The 24,993-nt window shown below is 44.8% G+C and overlaps 1 protein-coding gene across 2 annotated transcripts in view; it reads right to left on the reverse strand.

Annotated features, from left to right (window-relative positions):
- PPP3CC (protein phosphatase 3 catalytic subunit gamma) overlaps positions 1-24,993 on the reverse strand; it is an 86,941-nt gene that overhangs the window by 60,655 nt on the left and 1,293 nt on the right. The gene's annotated exons all lie outside the window — the stretch shown is intronic.

Here is a 24,993-nt window from a genome sequence, read left to right on the forward strand (position 1 = left end):
ATCGTTATGATGAAACGGGCTTTCATGAGGACAGTCCCATTAAAGAAAGCACAGGTTCATTAAAGAAAGCACAAGAATTACCTGTGCTGCAGAGGATAAGTTCATCAAAGTTACCAGTTTCCGAACCTGTAAACTGACAGTAACTCAGATAACAGCCCTCATAAATGATTCACAGACGTCAAGTAGCAGATACATCTCTGCATTAACTGTCCAGGGGAGACTATGAGATTTAGGCCTTTATGATCTAATTGCTACAAAGTAGCCACTATTGAAGACCATAAACAAGAAGAGACTTGCTTGAGCCAAACCGCACAAGAACTGGACAATAGATCAGTGGAGATTTTTGATACCAACCTTAAAATCTTTGTGAAACAAAGAAAATGTTAGTTAAGGGTTTCCATATTTGTGGTGCCTATCGGGAAGCATGTAGGGTGAGGTGTCATGTGCATTATTATAAACTTAAGGCAACGACATGCCATCCCATCCGGTTCGCAGCTAGTGGGACAATCATGTGTGTTATAACACGACAATGACCCAAATCACACCTGCCGGCCATGTAAGGGCTATGTGACCCTGAAAAAGGATGGAGGCAGCGTATGATGACTTGGCCTCCACAATCACCCAACCTGAACAAATCAGATGGTTTGGGATGAGTTTAACACAGAGTGAAGGAGGTGTAAAGTGGTCATCAGTGTAAAATGGGGGTACGATGAGGGATCTAATGTTTCACACATAATTTAGTTTCTTTCACACGTGTTTCTTTACTCCTTTGTTTAAATGTTTTCCTTCAGAGTGAAACTACAATTTGCACATTGCAGGAGAAAGAAGGAAAGCCACTGTATGGACAGGAGTTCAAACTTTTGACCATTACTGTGTGTATACAGTGGCTTGCGAAAGTATTCACCCCCTTGGCTTTTTACCTATTTTGTTACATTACAACCTGTGTTTAAATATTTTTGTAATCCTGTTCGCGAGTGAAGCATCAGCACTAAATAGTCTAAGTTGGTGAAGTGAGAAAAATATAGGCATAAATTAAATTGATGGGATGCATTAAAAATTGGCATGTGTATATGTATTCATCCCTTTTGCAATGAAGCCCCTGAGAATTTCTGGTGCAAGTATTTCCCTTCATAAGTCCCATACTTAGTGACAGGACGTCCCCCTGTGTGCAATCTAAGTGTCACATGTCTGTCAGTATACACTTTACCTTTTCTGAAAGACCACCGAGGCTGCAACACCGTTATCAAGAGGCACCACTAACTAAACACCACCATGAAGACCAAGGAGATATCCAGACAAGCCAGGGACAAAGTTGTTGAGAAGTACAAGTCAGGGTTGGGTTGTAAAAAATATCCCAATCTCTATTGATCCCCCGGAGCACCATCAAAGGGAAAGAACATGGTACCACAACAAACCTGACAAGAGAGGGTCGCCCACCAAAACTCTCAGCCCGGGTAAAGGAAGGCATTAATCAGAGAGGCAGCACAGAGCCCAAAGGTAACCTGAAGGAGCTGCAGAGTTCCCAAGCAAAGACTGGACTATCTGTCCATACGACCACAGTAAGCCAAACATTCCATAGAGGTGGCCTTTATGGAAGAGTGGGCAGAAAAAAAACTGTACTTACACACAAAAATTGTAACGCTCATTTTGAATTTGCCAAAAAACATTTGAGAGACACCCCAAATGTATGGAGGAAAGTAATGTGGTCAAATGAGACCAAAATTGAACTTTTTGGCCGCCAAGGTAAACCTTATGTCTAGCGCAAATCAACACAGCTTATCACCCCAAGAACACCATCTCCACAGTGAAACATGGTGGTGGCAGCTTCATTCTGTGGAGATGTTTTTCGGCAGCAGGGACAGGGAAAATGGTCCGAGTTGACGGGAAGATGGATGGTGCGAAATACAGGGATATTCTTGAGCAAAACCTGTTTCAGACTGTCAGTGATTTGAGACTGGGACGAAGGTCCACCTTCCAACAAGACAATGACCCAAAGCGCACTGCTAAAGCAACACTCGAGTGGTTTAACGGGAAACGTGTAAAAGTTCTGGAGTGGCCGAGTCAAAGCCCAAACCTTAATCCAATTGATCAGACTTGATGATTGCTGTTCACTAGAGGAAACCATCTAACTTGAAGGAGCTGGAGAAGTTTTGCCTTGAGGAATGGGTAAAAATTGCAGTGGCAAGATGTGGAAAACTCATAGAGACCTATGCAAAGTGACTTGCTGCTGTAATTGCTGCAAAAGGAGGCTCTACAAACTACTGACTTTAGGTGGGTGAATAGTGATGCACACTGAAGAGTTCAGTTATTTTGTCCTATTTGTTGCTTTCTTCACAAGAAAAAGAAAACGAAATGTTCACAGTTGTAGGCATGTTCTTGACATGAACTGATGCAAACCCTCAAAAAACATAAAAACTGTGAAATTTCAGGTTTTGAGATAGCAAAACACAAAAAGTGCCAAGGTGATGAATACTTTTGCAAGCCACTGTATATATCCCACACACATGGGAGGGCAGTAGACAGGTGAACAATGATGACGCTCCATACAGTGAAAGTGGCACGCATAGCTCAGACAGTGCGGCGTACACACACGGTGCCTGCTGGTGCTGAGGAACACAGTATTCCCAAATATAGGGTCTGTCTGTGCAGTTTCTGTGGCAATGCCAAGGGGCTGTCAGTGTGTGAGGAGCAGAGTGCTAATTACATGGCAGGGAGAGAGTCAGCCCCCACAAGACATGGCTGCCCGCACTGCACAAGTGTATGTGTGTGGGATAGAGATGTACACCCCAGATAAACAGGAGAACACGCGCTGTAACCCTTTCATTGCACAACCCCGACAAGGATACAGTACACCCTTCTAATGCCGGCTGGGTAGTGACGATGGTCAGCCATGCATTGGGACAGTCAGGTGAACTGAATGTAGAAATGTCATGATCATCTATTAGGCAAGGGATCATTTTTGTGCCTGTTTACATTACACCATGATCGAGAGGCCCTAACATCACTGCACTTTTCTGAAAGGTTTGAGAGGTTTCTGAAAAAAATTCCCCAGGATGAGCTAGCAAATATCCCAGGTATCCGACATACTCCACTCTCCTAGTTCCTACACTTCAGAGGAAAAAGCCCAGGAAAGCGAAGCGGTGAGATTACAGCTGCCTATTAAAGAGAAAGAAGGGGTGGCGGAGGAGGGAGTATCAGGTAGAGGTGCCGACACATGCACAGATCCGTGCTGTAGATTCTAGTGATTTATCTGAACCCAGTTCTGGATTCACAGTAACACTGCTCAGTACTGATCCATAATATTCTCCATGCTGCTTCTGCACCTGTGCTACATAAATACAGAAGTTCTGGGATTGATACAGTGTGTCAGAGATTTAAACCTGCTTCTTTGGGAGATTTCATGTTCTGAATGTAGATTTTAAAGTTTCCATTCATTTATCGTAAGTGGAAATTTTGAAAAAAATAAATAAAACAATAAATGAGAGAAGTAAATCAAATCTTTTAAGGAACGTGACCACCAGCCTAAACCCCAATAAGTTATCATCTAGGATTCTAGGCTGATCATAAGGACAACACCTCCATTCCTTTCTGAAATCATATGCATATTAAAGGAGTTGTGTCAGAAGTACACCGCTCCCCATCCTCCAGACTTCCTTATTGTAGGGGGGCAGTGCACCCCTGAAATTCAAATCAGGGCCCTACTGTCCCAAACTCAGCATTAAGGACACTGAGGCTGCCTGGATCCAGCGATTTGTCCAGCTCAAGAGCAGCACTTGTAAGCTTAATGGTAGGTGCACACGGTCAGCAAACAATGCAGTTTGGACGTTGCATACTGTAGGGACAGAGACCCTGATTCCGGCGATGTGTCACTTACTCAGCTGCTTGCTGTAGTTTTGATAAAATCACAGTTTTAGCAGCTACAGATTATCACTACAGTACTACTAAACCTGCTGCCAGGTAGTTCTCCTGCTCTGTATAACCCCGCCACCACCACTGATAGCAGCTTTCTGCCTATGCACAGTGTACACAGATTTCACGTACATAAAATAGGGATTTTTATCAAAGCTGCAGCAAGCAACCCAGTAAGTGACACATCTCTGGAATCACAGTCTCTGTTTCTACATCATGCTGCTCTCAAATGGGGTTAAAGATACAAAAAAAAGCACAAAAAGGTGGTGAAGGCTTGCTCGGCCAATAGGGGCATTTGTTACATAATCTTTCAACACTTTGGCAAAAGGGAAAGCATTAGAAGGCCTGCGGACTAATACAAGTGCTACTAGGGCAGTTTGGATGTGATAAACCTTGAAATTCTTTTTTTGCCAGTTAAATGCATGTACTTGTGGTTAAAAGTCATTATCAAACCTGGGTTTCATTAAATGTCTGTGCACCGTTTGGCTTTTACAGGCTTTGTTTCCCTGTAAATTCAACTTTGATGTGGTCTGTGGTCATAAACCAACAGAGAGGAGCTCAGAAAAGGATAAAGGAGTTACAAGCTCAGAACATCATAGAGGCACACTGACAGATTCTCAGTTAACTCATCTTGCAGCTAGCGACACAATATAACACAGAGGCAAACAGTGAAATCCAAGTGCCAAAATTTGTTGTTTTTTTAGCCAAAAATACATGCATTCATTGAAAAAAAAAAAAAATTGTCCCCATAGGAGGTAGCGTTAGGATCTGCTGCTCTGAGGTCGGAGAATGCTGCACCTGTTCCTCAAGGTTATGGGCTGGTGGCATGTGAGGACAGATGTTGATAAATATACACACAGATATAGTGTCCGCAGTTGAGATGTACACTGATACGAGACAGCGTCCCCCCCTCCCTCTGATAATTAGGGCCTGTCTCTCCGGAGCAGTCAGAAGATCGCAGGCTCTGCAGCTATAAAGGTGCGTTAATCCTACCCCTTCCAACCACAGATCTGCTCGCAGAGCGCAGCGCCCCTGCCAGCTGCATCCAGTGCCAGCGCGCTGAGCGAAGCCGTACACCTGTGCCAGATGCGTCCAGTGCGCTGAGCGAAGCCGTACACCTGTGCCAGATGCGTCCAGTGCACTGAGCGAAGCCGTACACCTGTGCCAGATGCGTCCAGTGCACTGAGCGAAGCCGTACACCTGTGCCAGATGCGTCCAGTGCACTGAGCGAAGCCGTACACCTGTGCCAGATGCGTCCAGTGCGCTGAGCAAAGCCGTACACCTGTGCCAGATGCGTCCAGTGCACTGAGCGAAGCCGTACACCTGTGCCAGATGCGTCCAGTGCGCTGAGCGAAGCCGTACACCTGTGCCAGATGCGTCCAGTGCAGTGAGCGAAGCCGTACACCTGTGCCAGATGCGTCCAGTGCACTGAGCGAAGCCGTACACCTGTGCCAGATGCGTCCAGTGCGCTGAGCGAAGCCGTACACCTGTGCCAGATGCGTCCAGTGCGCTGAGCGAAGCCGTACACCTGTGCCAGATGCGTCCAGTGCACTGAGCGAAGCCGTACACCTGTGCCAGATGCGTCCAGTGCAGTGAGCGAAGCCGTACACCTGTGCCAGATGCGTCCAGTGCGCTGAGCGAAGCCGTACACCTGTGCCAGATGCGTCCAGTGCGCTGAGCGAAGCCGTACACCTGTGCCAGATGCGTCCAGTGCGCTGAGCGAAGCCGTACACCTGTGCCAGATGCGTCCAGTGCGCTGAGCGAAGCCGTACACCTGTGCCAGATGCGTCCAGTGCACTGAGCGAAGCCGTACACCTGTGCCAGATGTGTCCAGTGCGCTGAGCAAAGCCGTATACCTGTGCCAGATGCGTCCAGTGCACTGAGCGAACCCATACACCTGTGCCAGATTCGTCCAGTGCGCTGAGCGAAGCCGTACACCTGTGCCAGATGCGTCCAGTGCGCTGAGCGAAGCCGTACACCTGTGCCAGATGCGTCCAGTGCGCTGAGCGAAGCCGTACACCTGTGCCAGATGCGTCCAGTGCGCTGAGCGAAGCCGTACACCTGTGTCAGATGCGTCCAGTGCGCTGAGCGAAGCCGTACACCTGTGCCAGATGCGTCCAGTGCGCTGAGCGAAGCCGTACACCTGTGCCAGATGCGTCCAGTGCGCTGAGCGAAGCCGTACACCTGTGCCAGATGCGTCCAGTGCGCTGAGCGAAGCCGTATACCTGTGCCAGATGCGTCCAGTGCGCTGAGCGAAGCCGTATACCTGTGCCAGATGCGTCCAGTGCGCTGAGCGAAGCCGTACACCTGTGCCAGCTGCGTCCAGTGCGCTGAGCGAACCCGTACACCTGTGCCAGATGCGTCCAGTGCGCTGAGCGAAGCCGTACACCTGTGCCAGCTGCGTCCAGTGCGCTGAGCGAACCCGTACACCTGTGCCAGATGCGTCCAGTGCGCTGAGCGAAGCCGTACACCTATGCCAGATGCGTCCCAAGACGGATCACTGCTGGAAACCCTCCTACATGTGAACACTGCCAGACTGCATTCCTGCAATGCATCTACACAATCCCTCTACACCAGGGATGTGAAACACAGAGGACCAAAATCAAAGCTCGGACAAAGTCACGGGTCAACCTTGATATTTATTGCAAAAAAAATGTCTACAATGGAGGAAGTTTTTCCTTATCATAAAACTTAAACTTAAAGGAGTCGTCCTACGAACAAAGCACATTTTAATTAAAAGATCTTAACATATTATATTATACCAATTTGTTATTCTATGTAAAAGCATATGGCTCAATGGTCTAATTTATATATGTAATAACAAAGGATAAAAAACCTTGAATAATACAGGTAATAAAGAATGATGCAAAGAAAAGCGCCCTCCAAACACAGTGTGATACCCCCACAATCAATTTCTCCACACGCAAGGTATCATAACCCTGCTGTACCCCCTGCCTCAATCTCCCGATAAAGAATGGTGACCCCATCACAATATGATTCTCCAACTGTAAACCCTACACTGCCCTCCATACAGTATAACGGGCACAAAATGTGCTCCATATAGTAAAATGGGCCCCACATAGCCCTCCATACAGTATAATGGGGCCCTGCATGGCGTTCTATACTGTATAATGGCCCTACATAGTTCTCCATACAGTATAATGACCCCACATATTCCGCCATACAGTATACTGGACCCATATAATCCTCCATACAGTATAATGTTCCTACAGTGCTCCATACAGTATAATGACCTCACATAGTGCTCCATACAGAATAATGGACCCACATAGTCCTCCATACAGAAAAATAGACCCCACATAGTCCTCCATACAGTATAATGGCCTCACATAGTGCTCCATACAGTATAATGGTCCTACGTAGTTCTCCATACAGTATAATGGCCCTATATAGTTCTCCATAAAGTATAATGGCCCCACATATTCCTCCATACACAATAATGGGGCCCTGCATGGCCTTCTATACTGTATAATGGCCCTATATAGTTCTCCATACAGTATAATGATCCCACATATTCCTCCATGCAGTATACTGGCCCCATATAGTCCTCCATACAGTATAATGTTCCTACATAGTGCTCCATACAGTATAAAGACCTCACATAGTGCTCCATACAGATAATGGCCCTACATAGTTCTCCATAAAGTATAATGGTCCCACATAGTTCTCCATACAGTATAATGGCCCAACATAGTGCTCCATACAGATAATGACCCTACATAGTTCTCCATACAGTATAATGGTCCACATAGTGCTCCATACAGATAATGGCCCCACATAGTGCTCTATATAGTATAATGGCCCCACATAGTGCTCTATATAGTATAATGGCCCTACATGGTTCCCCATACAGTTTAATGGCCCCACATAGTGCTCCATACAGTATAATGTCCCCACATAGTGCTCTATAAAGTATAATGGCTCTACATAGTGCTCCATATAGTATAATGGCCCCACGTAGTGCTCCATAAAGTATAATGGGCCCCACATAGTGCTTCATAAAGTATAATGGCTCCACATAGTGCTCCATACAGTATAATGATACCACACAGTGCTCCATAGAGTCACGCATATCAACCCACTATTATATTTGGAGCTCTCCGCTGTCCCCTATCATCTGGACAATGCGCGATTGACCGACGATCACCGGAGGAGGCTGCAAGCCGTTTCCACTATATGTATATCCCCCCCCAATATGGTCACTGCGACCAGGGCTATGGATCTGGAAGCCGAACCACCGACTCTGACTCCTCTATTTCCCTGACTTCCACAGCCCTGCCTCACTACTGAGCATGTACATAAAGTGCAGCACAGATTCATCTCAACTAAAAGCCGAGATCCTTAGATTAGAAACAGAACAGACATTTATAGGACATTTCATAACTTTCCCAAATTCGTATGAAAACATTTACAGCACATCCTGCATTGTACTAATGAACCCAATTTAGTTATATTTTAAGAGTCGGAGTCAATCCATTTTATACAGAGTCCGACTCCACCAAAATGGATACAGACTTCGACTCCAGAGCCCTGCTGCAAACTTCACGATAACCCAAGACTACTCGCTGCCACCACCAGTCATGTTTTATACAGACTGACTGGAGGCCTGGTTCTGATGGCGTATGGCTTTGGGGTGTGGTTTACAGAACAAAAGGAACAGAACTATTACATTTTATATTTAATCCAGAATGATAGGCAGTGTTTCTAAAAAAAAAAATATACAAAAGATTTTACAAAGGGGCCAAAACAATACAGCATATACAATTACAGAAAATAAATGTGATTAACAAAAGAACCTACTACAACGATCACAGATTATTCAGTTTAGCGAAGGAGAGCACTTCGATTGGAGATGTTCAGTGAACGGGATTCATGCATTCACCGATGTGTATCTCAGTCTACAGGAGCGCAGATCATAATTTGTCTGGACATTTTATCAGCACCTTAGTTATACACACAGACACACACACCACTCCTGGATGACCTCACGTGGGCCGGGTTGTGGAATGTTCTCAGCCCTTCAGGATTTCATGAAATTCCCAACTTATGCGATATCTTCACTCTTCATGACTGCATAAGTTTGAGATCACCGCCATATTTTTTTTTATCGGGATTTTACAGTTACCCAGAGACCAAACACGACATGGCTGTTGTCAGCGATCTGCCCACTATTGAATTGTGTCTTACAGGTAGGGGTTACAGTTATGAGAGAATATGCATATTCTTCCCCAATTTGTCCTGAAGCTGAAAATGTATGTCCTATCACTATCAGATCTATACAAGCCCCAATATTTATAATTTTCTTTCTGGGACCCCAAGTCTGAGGGGGAAAAATAGCATCTTCCACTTCTTTATGTGTAAACACATGTACCTTTGTTATACAACCATCTAAAAAGCCCTTTCCTGCCTTAATTACCTGTCCAATCTATATACCTTTATCTACGGACAATAATCATGGTAGTTGGCACTGCCAGGGTCCTTTATTTAAAAAAAGAGCTGCCTCCATGTTAATTAAGATTGTCACTATCCAGCTATACCTAATTTCCTGCTTCTTTATGCCAACTGTATCAGTCTAATGCTAGGAGACTCAGACTGTCAGCTATTTTTGCTACTGCAATTCTGTGTGAAAGGAGGAGGAAGAAGGGGGGTGAATGCCCTCTCACTAGGGGCTTTAGAGATTTTATTAGTCTATGACATGCTACATACAGTATACTGGCCCCACATAGTGCTCCATACAGTAAAATGGCCCCACATAGTGCTCCATACAGTATAGTGGGCCCCACATATTTCTCCATACAGTATAATGGCCCCATATAGTGCTCCATATAGTATAGTGGGCCCCACATAGTGCCCCATACAGTATAATGGCCCCACATAGTGCTCCATACAGTATAATGGGCCCGACAGTTCTCCATACAATATAATGGGCCCCACAGAGTGCTCTATACAGTATAATGGCCCCACATGGTGTTCCATACAGTATAATGTCCCCACATGGTGCTCCATACAGTATGTCACCATATAATGCTCCATATAGTATAATGGCCCCACATAGTGCTCCACACAGTACAAAGGGCCCCACATGGTGCTTCATATACAGTACTATAAAGGGCCCACATAGTGCACTATACAGGATAATGACCTCACATAGTGCTCCATACAGTATAATGGCTTCACATAGTGCTCCATAGATTATAATGGGCACACACAGTGCTCCATACAGTATAATGGGCCCACATTAAAAAAAAAAAAAAAATACTCACCTCTGCCCGTTCCCCCGCTGCGCCAGTCTCTTCATTGTGTGTTTAGATCCTCTGCACATCTGGATACATTGGGCGCGATGACATCATTACAAAGTGCATGCTGTACCGAGATGTGCTGACCCTCCCTCCGCCATCATTACTTTCAATTGTTTTAGCCAATATAGTGATGCTGGACGGGGGACCCATTTGGCGTCGCGATCCAAATATGCTTGGGGAACCCGCCCGGCCTCGTGGGCCAAATATACTCACCCTGTGGGCCAGAGTTTGACGTATGTGCTCTACAGTGAGGGCAGCAAAGTACCAAATTACACCTTCCCCATGAGCCCCTGTATAAAATCATGAGATGATGAGAAATTCAGGCTTCATCTTTTGAGCTTTGAGGGAGCTACAAAATTTTAACCTGTTCAATCCATAATTTTACCTAGGAGGTAAGTGGCATCGCAGCACCACTTATCTCTCTCTTTCTGGGTTTTGAAGATCCAGGGCTATAAGGAATCACGTCTGTGTCCATTTGACTTGACCTTCAACTTGTAAATCTAGTAAATGTCAAGTCTTCAAAAGTACGGACCCCCAACACAGCGCTGCTCATCAGCTCATATGACTTTGTGGCTTTCTAAATCCAAGTGTGCTCAATTAACCAACGTCTGCTTAGTGCAGCCAGAATAATAAGCCATAGCAATAAATCCTCCTGACTAACAGAATGTACGTTGTTCGGTTCGGCCTCCACGGATTGGACTTGTTTTTCCAGCATATCCCACAGTTGACCGTACAGACTGAGATCTGGTGGAGATCTGGGATCAGTGCAAAGTATGAGATTGGATTTGACTAGGAGAACGCAAGGCGTTTAAGTCTCCTCATACTGGCATGCCAGGCCTGGCTTGTCACTCTCCACAAGGAGAAACCTTACCCCTTTAGATCCCAGTCTTAGCCTCTCACCGAGCCAAATCAGATCTTATACAGTACTTTGCACTGAAGAGGGGAAATAGCCCGAAACACCGTGTCGGGAAAATTGGGATTCTAATTTGGCTCTTATCCTAAAGGGCCTTTTACACATAGCGAAATCGCTAAAGCGTCACCCATTTTGTGACGCAACAGCGATATCGCTACATGTGACACTTACCTCCGACCGGCTCCCCCGCTGGATATCGCTGATCGCGCGAGATCGTCCTGGTCCATTTCTCATCGTCGGCTTCCTGCTGGCATCCCGCTGGCGCTGACGAGCAACGCATGGACGCGGGCGGAAGATGTCATCAGAGCTGCCGTCTGACAGGTAAGTAGCGACCCCCGACCGCTGCTGCATCGCTACTGAGATCTGCCTGCGTGGCAGCTCACTAGTGACCATTTAGCGATGCACCAGCGATCCTGACCGGGTCGTATTGTTGTCGGGATCGCTGGTGCATCGCTAAATGTAACGGGGCCTTAAGTCATATTGCAAGGCTCGTTAAAGGGTCAATATTGACTTGTAAGATTGGTACTAGAGGTCAAGTTATCTTTCTCTCTGAAGAGACAATTTGCACATTGGAATTTTATGTAATATACCAACACAAAGTAGCAAGTATTTGTGAAGCGATACATGGTTTTATAATTATTTAAAAAATATAAATCTGAAAATTGTGACATTCATTTGTATTCAGCCCCTATTGTTTGATACCCTTAAATAAAATCCTGCGTGACCAATTGTCTCAAGAAGTCACATAATTAGTAAATTGAATCCACCTATGTGTGATTTATTCTCAGTATAACTACAGCTGTTCTGTGACGGCCTCAGAGGTTTGTGTGAGAACATTAGAGATCAAACATTATCATGAAAACAAAGATACACCAGACTGGTCAGGGATAAAGGTGGGGAGAAAAGTAAAGCAGGGTTCGGTTATAAAAAAAATAGACCAAGCTCTGAACATCTCACTGAGAACTGTTCAGTCCTTCATCCAAAAATGGAAGTAGCATAACAACAGCAAAGCTATGAAGATATGGCCATCCACCTAAAATGACATCCCAAGCCAGCATAGTACTAATTAGAGAAGCAGCCAGCAGGCCCATCGTCACGCTGGAGGAGCTGCAGAGATCCACAGCTCAAGTGAGAGAACCTATCCACAGGACAACTGTTAAGGCCCTTTTACATTTAGCGATGCACCAGCGATCCGACCAGCGATCCGACCCGGTCAGGATCGCTGGTGCATCGCTAAATGATCGCTAGTGAGCTTTCACACAGAAAGATCTCACAGCGATGCAGCAGCGACGCAGCGCACGATACTTACCATTCACACACAGCGATCCAGACGTCCTCCCGCCCGCCTCCACGCGTCGCTCGTCGTCACAGCAGGAAGTCTCAGCAGGAAGCGCCCGACGAGAAATGGAGCCGGACATTCTCGCGCGATCAGCGATGGACAGCGGGGGAGCCGGTCGGAGGTAAGTATCACACATAGCGATATCGCTAGCAATATCGCTATAACGTCACAAAACCAGTGACGTTTTAGCGATATTGCTAGCGATATCGCTTAGTGTAAAACCCCCTTTAGTCATATAGTTCACAAATCTGGACTTTAGAGAAGAGTGCCAAATAAAAAGTCATTTTTAAAGCAAGCCATATTTAGTCCCGTTATCAGTTTTGCAAAAAGTCATGTAGGGGACACAGCGAGCATGTGGAAGAAGGTGGTCTGGTCAGATGAAACCCAAGTAGAACTTTTGGGGCTAAATGAAAAAACACTGTTTGAAAGACAACTACAACTGCACATCACCCAGAAAACACCATTCCCGCTGTCAAACATGGTGGTGGCAACATCATGCTGCGGGGATGCTTTTCTTCAGCAGGTACAGGGAAGTGAGACAGAATTGATGGAAAGATGGATAGAGATAAATACAGGGAAATCCTGGAGGAAAACCTATTAACGGCTGGAAAAGACTTGACACTGGGGTGTAGGTTCACCTTCCAGCAGGACAATGACTCTACTACCAGAGCTACAATGAATGGTTTTATTGAAGTAAATGGAACTGAACTGCAATCTACACATAACTTGCTCTTAAAAAGGTTTCAATGGGCCCGATGTATAAACAAAACTCTTACCCTATAGCGTATGTTTCACAGCAAGATGTATATGGATGTTCTTAATCCCCAATACTCCACGCTTTCCAAATGTGTCCCAATCTAATGGGTCACAATTAGGACATTACAGCTAGTGCCGTGAGACTCCAAAACCACACCTGTCTGCACTGTTTTTTGGCACAATTCAGCTATGTTTTTTCCTATCCCTTATAACCCAGAAGGTTTCATAGTATGACAATACTCATTTTATGGCCAAGAAGGCAGAGATTTTATGGCCCAATGATGGCAATAAAGATATACTTTCCTAATGTCAGGGCAGAAAGGCAAATGAATAAACTGGCTGACTTCTGCCCTGACTATGTAGCCTATCAGGGTAATAAGTCAGAGGAAAGGTAGCCGGTCATGTGAGTCCATGTTTCATGGCGCTAGGGGGTACTGCTTCTCCTTGTGGAGACCACCAGCTCCAAACAGTATAATTGGCCCACATAATGCTCCATACAGTATAATTGGCCCACATAATGCTCCATACAGTATAATGTCTACACACAGTGCTCCATATAGTATAATGGGTCCCACATAGTGCTCCATACAGAATAATGGCCTCACATAGTGCTCCATACAGTATAATGGGTCCCACATAGTGCTCCATACAGAATAATGGACCTCACATAATGATCCATACAGTATAATGGGTCCCACATAGTGCTCCATACAGAATAATGGACCTCACATAGTGCTCCATACAGTATAATGGGTCCCACATAGTGCTCCATACAGAATAATGGCCTCACATAATGATCCATACAGTATAATGGGCCCACATAGTGCTCCATACACTATAAAGGGCCCCACATATTCTGTATGGAGGACTAATGGGCCCACATTAAAAAAATCCATGAACATAGAAAAATTCATAAAAACATACCAAAAGGAAACAGCTTTACCAAGACCAGTCAGATGACAAATGCACTTGCAGGATGCAGCAGGCCTCCATTTTATAGGCTGGGGTAGCACAGGTGCAAACTAAAGCAGCCATTCACAAACCTACCAAAATTATGGAGGGGGTGGCTGCCTAATAGAAAAAAAAATGCACACTAATAGGGCTTGAGAATGATGCCATTTATATAGGTATGTGTGATGCAAAGTGTTTGGCTCGCAGCCAATTAATGACACCCAAAATATTATAATAGGCGGGCTGCCCAGCTCTAAATTCATGCACCCCACTAGGGCTGATGCTCCAGTATACCCAACTATCAAAAAGAGGCCTGGCTGCATCCTGCAAAAAAAAAAAATGGTAAAAAAAAGTGCAAAAAAAGATGATAAAATAATTAATGCATATGATAAATACATTAAATGAGGTATCGGTTGATATTTTGGCCAAAATAAATAAACTCGCAACCCAACACGAAGGGTCCTCATACTTGCGAGTCCTAACACTAAATTCATGAACATAGAAAACTTCTGCTAGAGCATTTGTCATCTGACTGGTGTTGGTATGGCTGTTTCCCACATTAAAAAAAAACAAAAACAAATTAATACTCACCTCTGCCCTTTCCCCTGCAGCTCCGGTCTCTTCATGGTTCCCTGACGCTGCCTCCTCCATCACTGCTTTCAACTGTATTGGCCGATATAGCTGAAAATGCGATGCTGGACGGGGGTCCCGCATGGCGTCACGGGCCAAATATACTCACCCTACCGGGCCGGAGTTTGACATGTGTTATGTAAAATGGGGCCACCAGCTGAGCTTAGGAAAGTTTATAAGCCAGGCAATGCATAGGAAAGAAAACTGACCCTAGTGCCACCTATTGGAGGGGTGCAGTCTGAGAGCAGACAGCTACCTGCAAATTGTCTCGTTAGCACCCTAAGCGCACTGCAATCTGGGCAAATAATGGGTGAGGAGAATGAGGGAGCACATCGGCCTCAGTACGACACCCTAAATCTCCCCCATACCATAGCCAGGCCTTCTAGGGGGGTACAGGACTGAGGATCCTGTTATCTTCCGCCTGTCCGTCCATGATGTCCCGGTCATGGGTTGGCTAGTAGTTACCTGTCCCCATGGTGCATCTGTCCTACCAGGGGGAGGATTACATGGGGATAGACACTTTAAAGCCTCTCCATACACACACCTCGGAGCAAAGCTGCTGTGTGTGGGGGAGGAGGGCAGGAAATCCTATTAGTGAGTCAGGAGGGGGGAGGGAGATCCCTGATCAGGGACACAGACCGGGTAGATTACCCTGCAGAGAACTGTCTTTGGGGTAGTCGTCTTATACAGAGCACCGCGGCGGAAAAAGTATTCCGAATACATTAAATTTATGGGAAAACTAGGTCATATCTGACAGTGCGTGAAAGACTTTCATCTGGAAAAAAAATACATTCTAATGTGATAGGTGCTCATGGGTTCCTGTCTGGCTGGAACGGATCCAGCAAAAGCGAACTCAGATGTGATCACATCTTTGCCTCTAATGAGGTGTAACCTGTCAGGAAAGTGCAAGCATCGGCAGATTGTGCCCTAAATCCAAACCAAACATGACAGGGGGCTGATGGTACACCCCTCTAAAGGGGCATACATATTACACAAAGGTGATGATTTCATCCGTATTGAACGCTCGTCGGAGGGAAAGTTTACATCAAACGATCCGATGACACTGAGCTAATGTACGGGGTACGTCCTGTGCGGCACACGAGGTGTTATGTATTTAGTTATGCATTGCTTATATACCATTAATTCCGCAGCGCTTTACAGACATTATCATCACAGTCCCCATTGGGGCTCACAAGCTACATTCCCTATGTCTTTGGAATGTGGGAAGAAACCGGAGATCCCAGAGGAAACCCACACAAACATACAAACTCCCTGCAGAAGTTGTCCTTGGTGATTTATGAACCCAGGACCCTACTGAGCCACCATGCCGCCTAAATTAACAGTGGCCATACACCTTAGATGGCTGTGGACACACAACTCCCCCGTATACATGAACGCTCATATTGGCCGAGCATTCGTGAGTCTTCAAACAAAAAAGTGGAGTAATCTGCTGCCAGACGTCTCTGGTGCGGGAACGACAAAGTAGTATTGTAATATAACATAGCCCACCCCCCATTGTAATATAACATAGCCCACCCCCCATTGTAATATAACATAGCCCACCCCACATTGTAATATTACATTGCCCACCCCCATCTCATTGTAATATAACATAGCCCACCCCCATTGTAATATAACATAACCCACCCCCATTGTAATATAACATAGCCCACCCCCATTGTACTATAACATAGCCCATCCCCATTGTAATATAACATAGCCCACCCCCCATTGTAATATAACATAGCCCACCCCCCATTGTAATATAACATAGCCCACCCCGCATTGTAATATTACATTGCCCACCCCCATCTCATTGTAATATAACATAGCCCACCCCCATTGTAATATAACATAACCCACCCCCATTGTAATATAACATAGCCCACCCCCATTGTACTATAACATAGCCCATCCCCATTGTAATATAACATAGCCCACCACCATTGTAATATAACATAGCCCACCACCATTGTAATATAACATAGCCCACCACCATTGTAATATAACATAGCCCACCACCATTGTAATATAACATAGCCCACCACCATTGTAATATAACATAGCCCACCACCATTGTCATATAACATAGCCCACCTCCCATTGTAATATAACATAGTCCACTTCCCATTGTAATATAACATAGCCCACCCCCATTGTAATATAACATAGCCCACCACCATTGTAATATAACATAGCCCACCACCATTGTAATATAACATAGCCCACCCCCATTGTAATATAACATAGCCCACCCCCATTGTAATATAACATAGCCCACCCCATTGTAATATAACATAGCCCACCCCCATTGTAATATAAACATAGTCCACCCCCATTGTAATATAACATAGCCCACCACCATTGTAATATAACATAGCCCACCCCCCATTGTAATATAACATAGCCCACCCCCCATTGTAATATAACATAGCCCACCCCCCATTGTAATATAACATAGCCCACCCCGCATTGTAATATTACATTGCCCACCCCCATCTCATTGTAATATAACATAGCCCACCCCCATTGTAATATAACATAACCCACCCCCATTGTAATATAACATAGCCCACCCCCATTGTACTATAACATTGCCCATCCCCATTGTAAAATAACATTGCCCACCCCCATTGTAATATAACATAGCCCACCACCATTGTAATATAACATAGCCCACCACCATTGTAATATAACATAGCCCACCACCATTGTAATATAACATAGCCCACCACCATTGTAATATAACATAGCCCACCTCCCATTGTAATATAACATAGTCCACTTCCCATTGTAACATAACATAGCCCACCCCCATTGTAATATAACATAGCCCACCACCATTGTAATATAACATAGCCCACCACCATTGTAATATAACATAGCCCACCCCCATTGTAATATAACATAGCCCACCCCCATTGTAATATAACATAGCCCACCCCCATTGTAATATAACATAGCCCACCCCATTGTAATATAACATAGCCCACCCCCAATGTAATATAACATAGCCCACCCCCATTGTAATATAAACATAGTCCACCCCCATTGTAATATAACATAGCCCACCACCATTGTAATATAACATAGCCCACCACCATTGTAATATAACATAGTCCACTTCCCATTGTAATATAACATAGCCCACCCCCATTGTAATATAACATAGCCCACCACCATTGTAATATAACATACCCCATCTCCATTGTAATAAAACACAGCCCACCCCCATTGTAATATAACATAGCCCAACCCCATTGTAATATAACATAGCCCACCCCAATTGTAATATAAAATAGTCCATCCCCATTGTAATATAACATAGCCCACCACCATTGTAATATAACATAGCCCACCACCATTGTAATATAACATAGCCCATCCCCATTGTAATATAACATAGCCCATCCCCATTGTAATATAACATAGCCCACCCCCATTGTAATATAACATAGCCCACCACCATTGTAATATAACATAGCCCACCACCATTGTAATATAACATAGCCCACCCCCATTGTAATATAACATAGCCCACCCCCATTGTAATATAACATAGCCCACCCCATTGTAATATAACATAGCCCACCCCCATTGTAATATAACATAGCCCACCCCCATTGTAATATAAACATAGTCCACCCCCATTGTAATATAACATAGCCCACCACCATTGTAATATAACATAGCCCACCACCATTGTAATATAACATAGCCCACCCCCATTGTAATATAACATAGTCCACTTCCCATTGTAATATAACATAGCCCACCCCCATTGTAATAAAACATACCCCATCTCCATTGTAATATAACATAGTCCACCCCCATTGTAATATAACATAGCCCAACCCCATTGTAATATAACATAGCCCACCACCATTGTAATATAACATAGCTCACCTCCCATTGTAATATAAAATAGTCCATCCCCATTGTAATATAACATAGCCCACCTCCCATTGTAATATAACATAGCCCAACCCCATTGTAATATAACATAGCCCACCCCCATTGTAATATAACATAGCCCACCCCCATTGTAATATAACATAGCCCATCCTCATTGTAATATAACATAGCCCACCCCCATTGTAATATAAAATAGCCCACCCCCATTGTAATATAAACATAGTCCACTCCCATTGTAATATAAACATAGTCCACTCCCATTGTAATATAACATAGCCCACCCCCATTGTAATATAACATAGCCCACCCCCATTGTAATATAACATAGCCCACCCCCATTGTAATATTACATAGCCCACCCCCATTGTAATATTACATAGCCCACCCCCATTGTAATATAACATAGCCCACCCCATTGTAATATTACATAGCCCACCCCCATTGTAATATAACATAGCCCACCCCATTGTAATATAACATAGCCCACCCCATTGTAATATAACATAGCCCACCCCCATTGTAATATAAAATAGTCCATCCCCATTGTAATATAACATAGCCCACCCCCATTGTAATATAACATAGCCCACCCCCATTGTAATATAACATAGCCCACCCCATTGTAATATAACATAGCCCACCCCCATTGTAATATAACATAGCCCACCCCCATTGTAATACCCCCATTGTAATATAAACATAGTTCACTCCCATTGTAATATAAACATAGTCCACTCCCATTGTAATATAACATAGCCCACCCCCATTGTAATATAACATAGCCCACCCCCATTGTAATATAACATAGCCCACCCCCATTGTAATATAACATAGCCCACCCCATTGTAATATTACATAGCCCACCCCCATTGTAATATAACATAGCCCACCCCATTGTAATATAACATAGCCCACCCCCATTGTAATATAACATAGCCCACCCCCATTGTAATATAAAATAGTCCATCCCCATTGCAATATAACATAGCCCACCCCCATTGTAATATAAAATAGCCCACCCCCATTGTAATATAAACATAGTCCACTCCCATTGTAATATAAACATAGTCCACTCCCATTGTAATATTACATAGCCCACCCCCATTGTAATATAACATAGCCCACCCCCATTGTAATATTACATAGCCCACCCCCATTGTAATATTACATAGCCCACCCCCATTGTAATATTACATAGCCCACCCCCATTGTAATATTACATAGCCCACCCCCATTGTAATATAACATAGCCCACCCCATTGTAATATTACATAGCCCACCCCCATTGTAATATAACATAGCCCACCCCATTGTAATATAACATAGCCCACCCCCATTGTAATATAAAATAGTCCATCCCCATTGTAATATAACATAGCCCACCTCCCATTGTAATATAACATAGCCCACCCCATTGTAATATAACATAGCCCACCCCCATTGTAATATAACACAGCCCACCCCCACTGTAATAGAACATAGTCCATCCCAATTGTAATATTACATAGCCCACCCCCATTGTAATATAACATACTCCATCTCCATTGTAATATAACATAGCCCACCCCCACTGTAATATAACATAGCCCACCTCCCATTGTAATATAACATAGCCCACCACCATTGTAATATAACATACCCCATCTCCATTGTAATATAACATAGCCCACCCCCACTGTAATATAACATAGCCCACCTCCCATTGTAATATAACATAGTCCACCCCCATTGTAATATAACATACCCCATCTCCATTGTAATATAACATAGCCCACCCCCACTGTAATATAACATAGCCCACCTCCCTTTGTAATATAACATAGTCCACCCCCATTGTAATATAACACAGCCCACCCCCACTGTAATATAACATAGTCCATCCCAATTGTAATATTACATAGCCCACCCCCATTGTAATATAACATAGTCCATCCCAATTGTAATATTACATAGCCCACCCCCATTGTAATATAACATAGCCCACCCCCATTGTAATATAACATACCCCACCTCCATTGTAATATAACACAGCCCACCCCCACTGTAATATAACATAGTCCATCCCAATTGTAATATTACATAGCACATCCTCATTGTAATACAATGTACCTCATCCTGCTGGGGACAAATGAGAGACCCCCATACACATCAGATGATTGCCTAGTCCTACTGAACAGGGTAGACAACAGATTCAGATAACATTAAAGTGTATGACACCCATAGGTCTATTTCTCCAAGACCACCGGCGAGCCCACATCACCCTATAAAGGATTGTGCTCATAAGGCAAAGATTTTAAAACTTTTTGCAAACTCTACATGTGTAACATTTAAGGAAACCTGTCATGTCGAAAAAACGTAATTTACGCGCAGATATAGGGTGAATCTGCAGTGAAATAGTGTTAAAACCCTTCCTGGCCGTCTTACTGGAAGAGCGGCTGCTGGGAGAACATGAACCTATATCCTCCCTGCAGCTGCTCCCTTTCGGTCATTGGGGCGGAGCAGGGAGTGGCTACAATCACATCTCACTACACAGTGAGCGGCTGTAAAATCAGCACTTTGATTGACACACACCATACTGCAGTACAGGCTGTCAAAGTACTGGGGAGCGATTAGAGCCAGGCTCACTGTGTAGTAAGCAGTGACTGTAACCACACCCTGCACCGCCCCAAGAACTGGAAGTGAGCAGCTGCAGGGTGGATATAACTTCATTTTCTCCCTGTAGCCGCGTTTTCAATGAAGCCCCGAGGCAGGATTTTAACGCTATTTACCTGCAGCTTAACACTACACATGCAGGTAAACACCTCTGTCCATTTTCTAGTCCATACATGACAAGTCTTTGCCCCAGGAGGCAGATCGGGCTTTATAGTCACTGCAATGCTCGACTTAGCAATCCGCTGAAGAAATATACACAGTACTGCCAAAGCAAATCCAACCACACATGTTACGCCATATGGCTCCATTCAATCAACGGGAGGCCAAAAAGAATGTCCTTCTGGCCTTCATCAGGAGGGTGAACCTTTTTTCTAACCAGTACTGATTAGCGTGGTATATTCCATTATACCGCACAAAAGTATACAGTGAAAAAATGTACACTGTGAAGCACATTTGACTCTCCATTGGGACCATATTAGTGATTTATGCCCCTTCAGTGAGATACAACGGAGCCCCTATGTGAACAGAGCCTTGGAGAGCCATATAACTTTACCGCCATCCTGGTTTGAAAAAGTCAACGGGGGAAGGATAGTCTCATTTTCTCACTTGCGACCCAACTAATTAGTGCCTTCAAATTCCCACTGAATAGTTATGACACATGACTAGAGTATGACTGGTGATGATCTGACATCTGGGACCCCCACAGATCAAACAGCGGGGCTCCCGAATCATGTTAATTGGGCTGTGTTGTGTGTACAGAGAAAATCATTGGGGTTCTGACAGTCGAACCCCCACTATTTACTAATTGATATCATATCTTAGCAGTAAGCCATCATTTACTATAGAGAGGAGACCTTATATGAAGCAATACTCTAACATCCTTGCATTATTCCGGGGCAATAAGGTATCGGGAGTGATCTATGCCACGTTACATAAAAGTCTACAAGTCTCCACCAAAGACGCTACTTTGCCAATCTGTTTGCAGTTATACTATGCCAGGCATTCCCCGGGCGTACGGATGTGAATGCAGGTGTGCAACGCCAAGGAAGAACAGGAGGCTTTTGTGTTCTGCTTACTGTAAATGATAGCACCAGGGAAGCAAAAACACAGAGCTCTATTTACCTCCATACTTGCCCAACTTCTGGAAAAGGACAAAAACTATGGTTACTTAGTTGGGAACAGGAGATACGGCACTGGATATTTGGGCAGATCTGTAACTCAGGAGGATGGGCGAGGTGGGTAACAAGCACTGGGGAAGGGGGGAATAGAGGCCATATGAGCTGTCAATCATGTTCTCAAAAATGAATGTAACTAAGAAAGACCTGAAGAGCATGGGTAATCGTCCTTAAAGGGATATCCCATATTGTGAAGTGATAGCATGTATATCGCTGATACGTGCAATAACATTAAGATCCATGGCAATCTAGGATCATAAAACAACCGGGGCCAGAGTAGTGGTGTAAGCTCTAAGTCCCATTTTTACTTTTCCTTATAAGTAAGGTCCCATTTACATGAACGTGTCTGCGCAGAGGGCAACCAGGGTGCTGCTGTGTAAAACAGTCAGTCGGATGCAGCGCTAGTTGCGCTACACCAACGCTGTGTCCCTTCATTCTCCGAATAAGCAGGGGTCCAACAAGCTGGCTTGTCACCCATCAAAATGTAACGGCATTACACATTGATTTGATCCATCACTTGACAACTCCCCTTTACAAAAAAAACATTCAAATGGTGGAATAAATGAATAGGAAATGCCAAAGGTTAGATGTCACAATGGCATGTCATAAAATATAGGGCAAAGGCGTAACCAATGGTAGGTAAGTGGCAAAAGTCTTGTGGTAGTAAACTATTAGTAATGGCCATGGGGGAGCAGTTAGGACTAAACGTGCTAGAATCAGCAGATGGGAATATTCATGGGGAGGTAAGATGGGTAAGGCCATGCTGTGGAAAATGTGGAACCGCCATGGGTGAGTAGTTAGGGCCAGATATGCTAAATTCAACCCATAGTTTGGTAGGACCGCTGCAGACTGCTAGGAACAGCTATGGGTGACTTTCTAGGACCAACCATGAGAAAAACTCAAAACTAAGACCATGCTCTAAACTGCTGGCAAATCTATGACCAAACTGAACAGAAAGTAACATCTACGGTTCAGCACCTAACAAATGTCATGATGTCAACAGCTAGGAATGGTCCCAGCTGAGTAATTATAACCAACTATGGGGCCAGTAGTTTAAAATGACAGCACTGTAAATAGCTATAAGTAATCATGGGTGACCAATACACCCTAAAAAGTTGTCAGTCAAAAGTACCTACAGGCAACAGATATGCCTTCTGACCTCCTATACATATGCACACTCAGGTCAACCGAGCGTGAGTTTTAAGATGGAAAAAACTAGTGTCGGCCACCAAATTCAACATGATCATAAAGGAGAGTCGGGAGGTCCTCATACATATCAGATGGTTGGACTGCTTCATGGATTTGATCGACTTTGCCTGTGGGCTTGTATTAGGACAATCCATGGGATAATGAAGGAAACAACTAATGGATAGATAGGAAGACAATACCGGGTATTTAAGACCGATCATGAGGTAAACAAAGGGATTTATTAGAGAAAGTCTCTACTTGTCATCTGTACTTAATTTACAGGTGGTTGTTTTAGTGGGTGTCAGATTAGTGGGAAACAACTACGGTGGTCACAAATGTCAGAGATCGTAAAAAGAAGTCATCGGGGGTCACTTATGGTTACCTATGATGGTCCACAATCATAAGCGATGGTTCGAGATGAGCATAGACCCCCGGTCTGATGGAGAATTCTATATTATCCCAAATCTGGGATTTTCTCTAAGGATTGGTAAAGGAAATTGCTCCGGTCTTATAGATCAGTACAGTTAGATGTTCATATAGGGAACATGGAGGGTCCTGTCTGCAGGTGTTAAATTTCCCTACAGCACCACCATTGTGGAAAATGTATCATTACATGGCACTCAATCAAATCAACGGTCTATGCAATGCTGGACAGGTCAGGCCATCCAGAGAGGGAGACACTGTTTGCAGCCGCCCCCGTAGGTTCCTGATTGGGGTCGCTATTGGTCTAGTCCTCACAGATGCACAAGGGTCAGAGATGGCATTAGTCAGTATTGGGATCTCGGGGGTCAGGCGGTGGGATCAATGTCAGTGGGGGTCAGGCGCTGGGATCGGTATGAGAGGGGTAAGGTGCAGGAAACTGTGTCAGTGAGGTCAGGCGGCAGGGTCGGTTTCAGTGGGGTCAGGCGGCGGGATCGGTGTCAGGCGACGGGATGGGTGTCAGTGGGGTCAGGCGACGGGATGGGTGTCAGTGGGGTCAGGCGACGGGATGGGTGTCAGTAGGTGGGGTCAATGTCAGTGGGGTCAGGCGATGGGGTCGGTGTCGGGTCAGGCCTCAGTGGGGTCAGGCATCAGTGGGGTCAGGCATCAGTGGGGTCAGGCATCAGTGGGGTCTGTGTCAGTGGGGTCGTTGTCAGTGGGGTCGTTGTCAGTGGGGTCGGTGTCAGTGGGTCCGGCGGTGGGGTCGGTGTCAGTGGGGTCCGGCAGTGGGGTCGGTGTCAGTGGGGTCCGGCGGTGGGGTCGGTG

This window comes from Dendrobates tinctorius, unplaced genomic scaffold (genome assembly GCF_039654945.1).
Source record: "Dendrobates tinctorius isolate UK_male_01 unplaced genomic scaffold, ASM3965494v1 ptg000104l, whole genome shotgun sequence".
Classification (NCBI taxonomy): domain Eukaryota; kingdom Metazoa; phylum Chordata; class Amphibia; order Anura; family Dendrobatidae; genus Dendrobates; species Dendrobates tinctorius.